At 47.8% G+C, this 12,103-nt stretch overlaps 1 protein-coding gene across 3 annotated transcripts in view; it reads right to left on the reverse strand.

Moving 5' to 3' along the window:
• The window catches only part of PHF24 (PHD finger protein 24), a 32,396-nt gene extending 27,013 nt beyond the window's left edge, over nucleotides 1–5,383 (reverse strand). Inside the window, exon 1 of one of the 3 annotated variants that reach the window (XM_055130437.1) lies at nucleotides 5,231–5,383. The gene's annotated coding sequence lies outside the window, so the exon portion shown is untranslated. Of the gene's footprint in view, nucleotides 1–4,598; nucleotides 4,790–5,230 lie in introns of those variants that run through there. The other 2 variants (XM_055130429.1, XM_055130425.1) reach the window with 2 other exon arrangements.
• Nucleotides 5,384–12,103: the final 6,720 nt, after the last annotated feature.

Consider the following 12,103-nt stretch of genomic DNA (forward strand, 5'->3'; position numbering starts at 1 on the left):
CCCAGAAGATGTAATCACCTCCAAATACAGAGCTTTCTCCTGGGTGTTTTCCATGCAGAAGGGCTAAAGACTGAGTAAAACTCAGAATGAGGCATGAGGGAGGTCCCACTGCTACTTAATATTTGCTGAAAGCCCACAAGCACTAATAGACATGAGGACAAAATGATGGCAGGATCCTGAGCTCCTGGGAGCCGGGGCTGCATCTTCAAGAAAAGCTCCAGTGCCGACTTCCCGCAGAAGCAGAGCAACAGTTAAGGAACATTACACCATCGGTGATTGGCTGGTGTGACTGCACTTAGCAAGGAGAGCTTTTTAGCAAGATGGAGAATGGAGAGGCACTCCCTGTTCCCTGCTTGGGGGATGGAGTAGGGGGAGGTGGGTGCTGAAGCATGGATGCAGCCTCACGCAAGGCACTTAATACACCTTCATTCTCACCACTTACTTGTTGATTCTATAGATGTTTACTGAGGGCAGCCCACTATGCACACCTCAAGCACTTAGTAACTTGGTAGATCGGACACATGGAGTCTCAGCCTGTAAGGATGCAGTGAGTATGTGCATGTGTAGGGGGCATAAGTGTAGGAATAAAAAAAAAAAGGTGTTGCTTGAGCTAAATTTTGAAGTCTGAGTGGGAGTTACCCCAGTGGATAAGGGTGGGGGGTACAAGGCATTCCAGGAAGAAGTAAAAGCACATGCCAAGGCATGGAGCTATATGGGGACTCCACCATGGTTTACATAGTCTAAAGCCAGCTGGGTGCTGGAAGGAAACCTGCCTTCTCCTCAGAATCATTCCCCCACACTGGTCTGAGATCACACTTAAGATATTGATTTGATTAGCAGGGAAGGAGTAATTTGGATTTGAGGGAGAAAAAGGCAGGGAATTGAAATATCTGAGGCCAGGAAGGAGGACAGTGCTGATAAATCCCGGGACTGACTAGTGAGTGCATTGTTTGATCTGAGGACCCAACAGGAAACTTCTCTCTAAAGCTTAAGAGTCCTTTGGTGATAACTGTATTGCAACCCAGCCGCTTTCCTATAAGTAAGTCTGATTAGGAAACTCAAAAGAAGCTCCGGGGGTGGTGCAGGAGGGAGAGAGCAAGGAGGGAGAAAGGGAGAGAGGGAGAAAGAAGGAGAAAGAGGGAGAGACTGGGAGAGAAGGGGAGAGAGAGAGGAGAGTGAGCTAGTGCCAGCCATGCACTACTGGGTAAGTAATGAGACCCCAGCTGAAATACTTAAAACCAAACAGAGATGAGATAGGTAAAGGACTATAAATTATAACCTGTTCTCCCAATATATAAGAGGCTGTCATTATTCTCCTATGAAGTTGGGAGTGTGCGGGACTGGCTTGAAGCATATGGGCAAAGTAATTTTGGCAGAGCAATAGCTGCAGGAGGAGGGGGGCGGGGGCTAAGAATGTGGCTGCCAGAGGAGGCACAGAAGTTGTGTTTCAGTGATGCCTGAGAAAAGGCATACTCTATATTGATTCCTGCAGATACTCGGTAAAGCTGTAATTTACCCCTCTCTTACTGCGTATAGTAAATTATTAGAGAAATGACACTGGTTTTATGTGAAAGCCTCCAGGGCCGGGAACTGTGGTATTTCTCAGATCCCAGTAAGTAAGTAGCACCTAGTAAATGTTCGTGAGTCTCTGAGGGGGAATTGCTAGAAGGATGAAGAGGAATGTTAAATGTGAAAAAAAGCATCCCGTCTCCAGAGGCACACTGACAGGCTGGGTTTCTTGGTCCAAAGCTGGGAAGTACTTCCGGTCAGAACTTGGTCATTAAGATTGAGGGGTGGAGAGGCTCATGCTATTCCCATTAGAAATGAATAAATCAACTTGGGAAATGATGAAAGACAAAACCAAGGAGTGCTGCTGGAGAAAAGCAGGTGGGGCTGGAAGATAATGAATTCTGGAGCTAAAAAGAAAGGAAACTATTTGCATAAATAGTATCCATTTAGAAACAGGTGTACTGGAAGCAAAAGACAGGGAGTGTAGGAAATGGGTCTGGAAAGGTCCTGCTCTGCAAGGTGAAGAAAAGGAAGCCCTGTGGAAGGGGGGAAGGGATGGTGGAGTGGGGGGGGGGGAGGAGTAAAACAAAACCATGAGAGTTTAGTTGCAGAAGAAATGGAAGGACAAAGCTCGAGGACTTGGTTCTTAAAATTCAGAAACATTTGTGTACATGCATGTGAAAAGGGAACGGACCATTTTATTATGATTGTCTCCCCTCTATTTTTCCTTTGAAAATTTTTAATTTTTTTTAAAGATTAAGCTACATGGCAATATCCTTCACACTCATTCTAGAACACTTTGATTTGCAGACTCATGTTGTGTTTAGACAAGATTAGATAGTATTCTTAGGATTTTGTAAGGTTTTTTTTTTTTTCTTTTTTCTTGGTAAAATGAGGGAATTGAACCCAGGGCCTCACATATGCAAGGCAGGCACTCTATTGCTGAGCCACTCCCCAGTCCAGAAATTGTGTAATCTTAATGTTTATCCAGTGACAGACATTGAGAAGATATCCAAGGCCCAATACCCCAGCAGCAGTGGACGTTATCTAGCTATTTTTCCAGGGTCACGATGGGTGTGATACCAATAGCCCAGTTTAGGAATAACACCCATTCTCCATCACCCTTAGGACAAATCTCGGAATTGTAGTACAGACCATATTTGCAGGCTGGTTCCCTCTGATTTTTCTTTATACACATCCCTGTTTGGCTGTCTAATGACAAGTTTGCACTGAATGGGGATTACAAACCACTCTGTAAGGGGGGGCCGTGCTTAGCCAATCTAAATCTTAGGGCTCACAGGCTGAAGCTGTGAGAGGGGCCACACCCATGCTTCAGGCAGCCACTTGGTTAAAATCAAAGCTAATGGATGGCTCTGCTTCCTGGACAGAGCCTTAACCTTGCGTGTATGAGGCCCTGGGTTGGGTACCTGGGGATGGCAGTGGGAAGCAAACCATTAGTAAACTGGTTGTTTTGTTCTCTCACAAACATGATTTCAAGCATCTGAAGAAGTCACTTCTATTAAAGGAGAATGTCATTCATTTTGGCTGTGTGGAAGAAGGGAGGATGAGCAAGGACAACTCTTAGAATGGCTCTAGAGAGTTCCACTGGTTAGCAAACATCCCACTGCGCGCCCCCCCCCCTCCATTCCATTTTGGATAAGAAACCAGAATGGAGGACCAATGAAACAGCCTAAAGGGCTCAGTGCATGCCTTGCATGCAGGAACCCTGGGTTCGATCCTCAGCATGGCTTAGTTCCCCAAGCACTGGCAGATGAGAGACACAGCCACTGCTCCTCACCACCCCCAAAGCCCACCCCATTCAAGAAAACCAGAACCTCTTATTAGCTCAAATTTGCAGCCTTGGGACCTGGGTGAAATGAAAATGCTACCAGCGATTTGGGGGCAAGGTGAGGGTGCATCACCCCTCAGACAAGGGGCCCCCAGTAAGCCTTTGCACCTCTTCCTCCAGCAGGTCACTGATGGGCAAAGGGACCCTGGGCAGCCATCAGGGGACCCCCAGTCTATTGCTACAGACTGTGTGCTCTCCGTATGTGGCAGAGAGGTGGGCTCAGAGACCCCATCCTCATTCTCTCCACCAGGCCCCCCAGAGACACAGCCAGAGGTCTCTCCACCCTAAGACATCAAGACTGCGGGGCTGCCAGGGAAGGAGCCACACCCTGAAACCCGGGGTGTCTGTGGCAATCGGTGCCTGCAAAGTCTCATTCCCAGTGAAACTGCCTTCGCCCACTTACTTTATACCGTCACATTTACTGAGCACCTACTACTGCAAAGCCCAATGCTGGGGACCCAAATGCAACTTAATCACAAGCATGATTTCTCATTTATCTTGTCTCCTAGGGATACTTTCCCCCAATACTCCATGCCTTCTGGCCGTCCCCGTTTTATACTCGCCGGCCAAACCCAGGAGCTCAGATCATTCCTTTATTCCTTTGCTCAGGGTCCTCAGGGGCTGGCCCCCCGCCCCCCCTTAGCCCTCTGCGGTTCCAGAAGTTCCTGCCTGCAACAAATCCAGCTTGCGGTCAGCTGGGCAACCGAGGGGGATAGAGAAGGATCCTAACACGGGAGATGCAGGGGTGTGTGTGTGTGGGGGGGCGGGGGGACACGACACGCACAAAGGCACCGGCCCAGGTTGGACTTCCACCTCTCACCCTGGAAAGACAAGCTAGGGCACACTGAACCCTAAAGGAGAAGTTACTGCCCGGGCCCCAGGGCACATCCCGGACAGGTCACGGCTCCCCTTTCCATAGGAGCGCCTCAGTGGGGGTCCATCTCCACCTCCAGGCTCCGGGGCTCCTCTCGTCCCCCAACGGTCTTCTACGGAGGCAACTGCACTCACCTCCCTTGCAGCCGCGGAGTTGCAGCGCGGGGCTCTCAGGGGGACGGTGCCCTCCACCCGGGGCCTCCGCAGGCTGCCAAGACAGACAGCGCCCGGGGAATCTCCCCTGACGCTGGGACCTCCTGGGGTGGGGGGCGTCCACCCGCACCTAAGAATACGAGGAGAGGGGTGCGCGCAGACCCGCCCCTCAGGATGCCTGCCGGGTGCCCCGCCACCCGCCGCCCCCGCTTACCCGACTGTCAAGACGCGGGACCCCCGGGTCCGGGGCTGGCGGCCGCTTACAGCGCGGGCTCCACGCCGCCCATGGCCGCTGGGGCAGTGGCGAGCCGGGGCCGACGTCGGGAGCAGGCGGCGCGGGCGGCGCGGCGGGCAGAGGCGGCGGCGGCGGCGGCGCGCGCGCCCCGAGCACACCCACCCTCCCCGCCCCCCGGGCCCGCGCCGCGCGTGCGCCCGCGCCAGCCGCCCTCGGCGGGCCGGTGGGCGCGCCCGCCCCGCCCCGCCCCGCCCCGCCCCGCGCGCTCCTCCTCGCGCCCCGCCGCGTCTGCGGGGCCCGGCGGGAGGGCGGCCGGCCGGGTCGTCCAGGGGCGCCCTCCCCACGCCTACCGCCAGCCCCGGCAGCGCCCGGCTCTCTGCGGCGCGCGGACTGCGCCAGTCTGGCTGCCCGCGGCAAGGTCAGAGCCCGTGGAGAGGAGGCGGCCCGGGAGGGGGCGCCGCAGGGGCTCTGCGGGCGTCCGCCCGTCCGCCCGTCCGCACCTGCTGGGGAGGTGAGAATGACTCATCGAGCCGCCGGCCGCACCCCCGGGGTCTCGGCTCGAGATGGGGGGGCTCTCGGGGCACGCCGCCGCCCGCTTTAGGGCAACTCACCTTCGCGAGTACCCCGCTGGAGAGTGTCCAGACGAGCCTTTCGCAAAGTGCTTGGCTGGCCCAAACCTCCCTGTGCGCTGTTTTCTTAAATTATTGGCCCTTCATCTCTCGTAGCCAAGCAATACTGTAATGTAACCCACTTTTTTGCTGCAGCAAGCTCATCCCTCAGACGATGCGAACAGCCGCTTGTCAGGAGGCCAGCAGTTCTAAGGGCGAAATGTGCATCACACCAACCTACGTGCTTGAGAGAGGGCAGGGAAGAGACCAAATCATGAAACACCTAGCAACTCACTACAAAGAAAGAACTGCAGATTTGCAAAGAACAAGTCAAGAGCCCTTTTATTTAAATTAGCTGCGTTTGGACTCAGAACTTACCTTCATTTTCTCGTGCATCCCGTTTCTGTTGCCTCCAATACGTTTCGCATCCCTTTGGGGCATCTAGTTTTTGTTGTACACTACTAGGAACTGTAGGAAAAATTTTAAAAAATACCAAAACTGATACACAGTATAGGGGTAAAGGTGCTTGCCTTTCATGCAGCAGACCCAGGCTGAATCCCCAGCACTATGTGGTCCAATGAGCACTGCTGGGTGTGGCTCTGGGGTTCCCCAGCACCAGTAGGGTGACCCTGCTAGTCCCCTGTGCTCAAAGCACAAGATACACTGCAACCTCTTGGGGATCCACATTGAATCACTGTCTAGATTGCTCTAGAGTCTCCCCGAGGGACCCTATGACTTGAGAGTCTCCACCCTCAAAAAAAACAAAAGCAACAAACTCATTTTATCTTTAGCATCCTGGAACTTACACTATTGAATAGAGGGTGTGATGGGGTTTTTATACAGCTAGCAAAGTGCCAGGGGTTGGTGTGATATGACCCTGGGTAGGGCATTTGCCTTGCATGCTGCTGACCTGAGTTTGATCCTTAGAACCCTCTATGGCCCCTTGAGCACCACCAGAAGTGATCCCTGAATGTAGAGCCAAGCACCACCAGATGTGATCCCCAAAACCAAAAATAAAATGAAGTGCCTAATACTGTTCCAAACCCCTTAAATATGATTGTAGCTTTAGCAACATCTTTTCGAGGGTCTGTGGAGGCTATATATTGTGGCAATGAAACAAGGCACAGAGAGATGAAAGAACTTGCCTAAGAATATAACTACTGTCTTGTGGAGATTGACATCTAGGTATTCTAACTTCAGACCCAGTGCTCTCAACCATCTTGTTATAATGCTACTTCTATAGGAGAAGCTAAGTTTGGTTTTTTTTGGGGGGACGTAGGGTGTTTGCCTTGCATGCGGCCGACCAGGATTCGATTCCTCCATCCTTCTCGAAGAGCCCGGCAAGCTACCAAGAGCATCCCGCCTGCATGGCAGAACCTGGCAAAGTACTCATTGTGTATTCCAATATGCCAAAAACAGTAACAACAAGTAACAAGTCTCACCATGGAGATATTACTGGTGTCCGCTTGAGCAAATCGATGAACAATGGGAGACAGTGCTACTATACTACTTTTGTCTTTATTATTGCAATGTAGTTCCATACAAAAGCAGTAGAAACAATTGGGCATCTGAACAGAAAAATCTGTACACATTTTCACTTATAGCAACTTTACATGGTAGGTTAACTGATTGTGAAAAATACTTTTAAATCCACCTTGTGTTTTCACTCCTGGAGCATTGCAGGGAGCAGCGCGGATGCTATTTATAAGATCGAATTTAGACTGAAAACTTAGCAGTATGCCCCCAGGGTCCGGCAGGCCTCAGCTGGCCTCACTAAGGTGTGTGTGTTCAGAATTGGTTCCTGCATGTTCTTGTTGGGAATTCCACTGGGGCCTTTTTGTCATCCATCTTTCCCTCTATGGAGCCTGGATAGTCAAAGGCAGTGAACTGGATTGTACAATTCAGTAGGAGCTAAACTTTTTTAAAAACTTTTTTTATTTTATAAAGTAGTTCACAATATTTGATTACATTTAATATTAAACACCAAACACACCACCATTACACCTTCCCAGCACCATATTTGAGATGTTTCCATCCCAAACCCCAACCCCTGCTCCAAAGCAAAACTGAAATAATGTATTTTGTATTATTTGTTATGAAAAATTGGTGAAAATACTGCAAAAAATTTCCTTAGAGGAAAGAGTGTCAAGATTGTAGTATTTCACCTGAGGGGCCATTAAACCCAAGAAGCTAAACTTTTAACAGGCATAGTTTCAAACTCAGTCCCACCTTCTCAGGAACCACTATTCCATTCTTGCCAGTCAAACTCACTTAAAAGAAGCAGCTTTTCATTTAGTTTAGGTAAAGTGTGGTAAAACCTTTAGGGTTCCATCATACCAACAGCTTCCCAGTTTGGGTTCTCTGAACTGTTTTCAGTGTTATTTTTATACTCTTGCTCAGGTTATGTGAAGAGAAGTTTGTAACAGCATCACTATAGAAATCTCTTCTGGTTAATTCCTTCATTAAAAAAAAAATGTATTGATCACTTCTCCGTGCCAGGTATTGTTCCCCGAGCCAGAACCAGAACCAGGGCATCTAAGAATGAGACACAGTTTACTTTCTCTCAAGGAGCTGTAGCCTCACAGAGAAATTAAGCATTGTACGACAGCAAATTGTGTTCAATAGAGGAACGGATATGGTAGATGTTCCAAGGAGGCAGATTATTTTATAAAGGCACTTGGGTTAAGGAAATAGACATAATTAGCATTTATCTTGCTGTTGATATTGCTGTTTATATCTTAGGTTAAGGAAATAGGCATAATTAGTATTTATCTTATTGTGCTCAGGGTCATAAGGTTGATGAAAATCTCTTTTATAATTACATGCAAACTCTCACATGTTCAAAAACTGCAACTTTTTTATTTGGGGGGGCTGCACCTAGCACTACCCAGGGACTGCTCCTGGCTCTGTGCTTGAGAGTTGCTCAGAGGGCTGCATGGGGACTGAACCCCGGGCCTCCTGCTGCAAAGCATGTGCTCAGCCCATTGAAACATCTCTTTGATCCTGGGCAACATTTTTTTTTGAGGGGGGGAGGCAACATCTGGCAGTGCTCAGGGCTTCCTGCTGGATCTGCTCTTAGGGATCATTCCTGGTGGGCATGGGTGACCTGATGGGGTGTTGGGGAAGGAACTCTGGTCAGTTTCATGCAAGGCAGGTGCCCTACCCACTTTATTATTGCTCTTTCCCTGTCCCCACAACTTAAAAAATAATTCCCTTTCCCTCCCCCATCCTTTATTATTGTTATTGCTGATACTGTTGTTGTAATGGGCTTCCGGGGAGATATGCTTGCACAAAAGCTTTGCTGGGGTGCTCACTCTGGCAAAGGTGGTCTTTCCTGGCCATGGAACTTGCACATCATTTATTATTATTATTATTATTATTATTATTATTTTAGTTGCATTACTTGCCACGTAGCGCCCCTGTTTGTGGTGCTTGCACACTGTTGGCCTTAGAGCAAATGGAAATTGCTTGGGGCACTGGGGATTACAGAGTTGCCAGAATAGTGCTCAATATATGGGGGACACTGTTTAGGAATCTGTTACTGTCCGCTTACAGGAAGGTAGTCAAAGCCATTATGCTCTTAATCCAGTCTGGAAAAGAACTTCTTGGTATTAAAAAGACTGTTTGGAATATCAAAAGGTTCACTGTATCACTGTCATCCCATTGTTCATCGATTTGCTCAAGTGGGCACCAGTAACATCTCCATTGTGAGACTTGTTATTACCGTTTTTTGGCATATTGAATATGCCACGGGTAGCTTGCCAGGTTCTGCCACGTGGGCCAAGATACTCTCAAGAGTTTGCTGGACTATCCGAGAGGGACGGAGGAATCGAACCCGGGTTGGCTGCATGCAAGGCAAATGCCCTGCCTGCTGTGCTATCGCTCCAGCCCATCTAAAGGTTAGGAGTATCAAAACACAAACGTTTTGGAGACGGATCACTTTATCCAAAGTGTGGGACACAGAATTGAATAATGAGGCAGTACAAGACAAGATTTTCAAGATTAGGGCTGTTGCCGGCAGGTAAAGCACTTGCCATGCCTGTGGCTGACCTCGGTTTCATTCTCTACTGCCTACAGTTCTCCAGGTATCACCAGGAGTGATCCCTGAGCACAAAGCCAGAAATAAGCCATGAGCAATGCCAGGTCTGTACCCAAAACAAAATGAAAAGGATTTTAAAGGTTAAAGAAATAGTAAAAGAAAAGACAGGGATGAATAAAGAGGTTTGCAGGCAGCCAAGACTCTGAGCTAACAGTGAAAGATTGCTGCAAAAGTAGCCTGACCATAGAGTTTGTATTTTGAACCACTCCCACCACATTGTTTAGTTATGACAAACCTATACCAGAAATATTCTAGAATTGTCTGAATTCACATATTGCATTCTCTGATACCTATAGTTCTTGTCAAGAAGATGCACAAATATGGTTCCCATATCTGTTTTCATGTCTAGACATCTGCTCAACACATGTCTAGTTAAATAGGACTGGCAAGGCAGAGAGCTACTGTTTGTTTTTTGAACCCTTAATGCTTAGATATTGTAATAGGGTGGATAACAGGGGTTCCCACAAGTTCTTGATCAGATGGGTAGGGCAGGATCGATACTTTGATGATTAAGTATTTAGAAATCAATCCAATGAGGAGATGGGGCTGGAGCGATAGCGCAGCGGGTAGGGCGTTCGCCTTGCACACGGCCGACCCAGGTTCTGTTCCTCCACCCCTCTCGGAGAGCCTGGCAAGCTCCCCATGGCATATTCGATATGCCAAAAACAGTAACAAGTCTCACAATGGAGACGTTACTGGTGCCTGCTCGAGCAAATCGATGAGCAACAGGATGACAGTGACGGTGACAGTCACACCTGGCTTAGCTCAGGTCTTCTTCCGGTGGTGCTCAAGGGATTATATGTGGTGCTGTGGGTTGAACCTGGCTTGGCCATATACATGGCAAGTACCTTACCCGCTGTACCCTCACACCAGCCCCTGTAGGTAAATTCTCTTAGATCTTAGACAAAAGCTTGTTGAAATATTAAACAGGCTAAGGGATATTAAAAAGATTAAATAATATTTGAAAAGATACCAGAATGGCACCGAACATTAAGTCCTTTTCACATTCTAATAATGACCTCCAGGGCCAGGGACTCAGTCACCCTTCATGCCTGTCATGCACATCTCTCAGAGCAATTACCTCTAAGATAAAACAGCTCTCCTGGGCTGTGAGGGGCTCCAATGCACAGGGACACTACCCAGCACCTTCTTAAAATTTTTTTTAAATTTTGTTTTCATAAAGTTGTTCACAATAATTGTTCACATTCAACATTTCAACACCAATTCCACCACCATAACACCTTCCCACCATCATTATTTCGAATATTCCCACCACCCAAGCCTGCCCCATGGGCAGATGCCCAGAGCCTTCTTTAAACTCAGGTTGGCCCCCAGCCACCAGTGCTTGATCCAGAGGTAGACCCCCAGTTACTTTGGAATAATATCCGTCTCTCCCAGGCATGTGAAACTCAGAACCAAACAGCATGAAGTGTGGGAATCGCTGGATCTGAGTTAATGAGCTGCCGCTGCACTCTCCCCAGCTGTGCAGTACCTGCGTTGCCTGTGGCTACTGCTTTTCTTCCTCTCGTCTATCCCTTACCTTAGGCTTCTGCCAACTGGTTGAGTGACATTAGAACTTGTTATTGGTTTTGTGTGATCACGCATTAATCACTAGAGACCTTTCTATATGGGTTTTTGTAGCCTCAGTTTTCATTTTATTTAGGTGAATGTCTAGGAGTCTGATTGCTGGGTGGTGTGGTAAGGGTTTTTTCTTCTTTAATGTGCTTTCCAAAATGAGTGTATCGTTTTGCATTTGCATCAACAATGTATGAGTGTCCAACTGCTCAGGGTCCTCTCCAGTACTTGGTATTGTTAACTTTTTTTTCAGGGGGGTCACACCCAGTGATGCTCAGGAGTTACTTCTGGCTTTGTACTCAGGAATTATTCCTGGTGCTGCTTGGGGAACCATATGGGATGCCGAATATTGAACCCGGGTTGGCTGCATGCAAGACAAACGCCCTACCCACTGTACTATCGCTCTGACCCATGTATTGTTAATTTTTATGTTTTGTTTTTATTTAATATAACAACTATTCATTAGTATTTTATTGATTTTCATTTAATTTTTATAGTGACATGATTTTTAATTTTTTTTTTGCTTTTTGGGTTACACCTGTCGATGTACAGGGGTTACTCCTGGCTCTGCGCTCAGGAATTACTCCTGGCAGTGCTCAGGGGACCATATGGGATGCTGGGAATCGAACCAGGGCCGGCTGCATGCAAGGCAAACGCCCTACCCGCTGTGCTATTGCTCCAGTCCCGATTTTTTAAAATTTTAAAAAGATTTTTGGCCACATCTGGCAGAGCTCAGGACTTACACCTGGTTTTAGCTCTGGCTCTGTGTTCACGGCTTATTCCTGGTGGGTTTAAAGGGACTATTTAATGTGCTGGGAATCAAACCCAGGTCAGCCAGCTGTGTGCAAGGCAAACACTTTACCTATTGTACTCTCTCTCTCTGGTCCTGATGTTGAACTTCCTGTCCTGTACTTATTTACCATCCATTTAACATTTTTGGTAGAGTGTCTATTCAAATATTATCATTATTTAAAAAAATTTTATAATGTAGGAGCACTGCTATTTATTTAGCTATTGATTAAACTGAATTGGGCACAACTCCACTATTATCATTATTATTAATTATTGTTATTATTCTGTTTCATTTTTAGCTGGTTGTTATTAACAGCATTAAAAAAATTAAATCACCATGAGATATTCAAAGTTACAAAGTTGTTCATGATTTGGTTTCAGTCATACAAGTTTCCAACACCCATCCCTTC

The sequence above is a fragment of the Sorex araneus genome, chromosome 1 (genome assembly GCF_027595985.1).
Source record: "Sorex araneus isolate mSorAra2 chromosome 1, mSorAra2.pri, whole genome shotgun sequence".
In the NCBI taxonomy this organism is placed as follows: domain Eukaryota; kingdom Metazoa; phylum Chordata; class Mammalia; order Eulipotyphla; family Soricidae; genus Sorex; species Sorex araneus.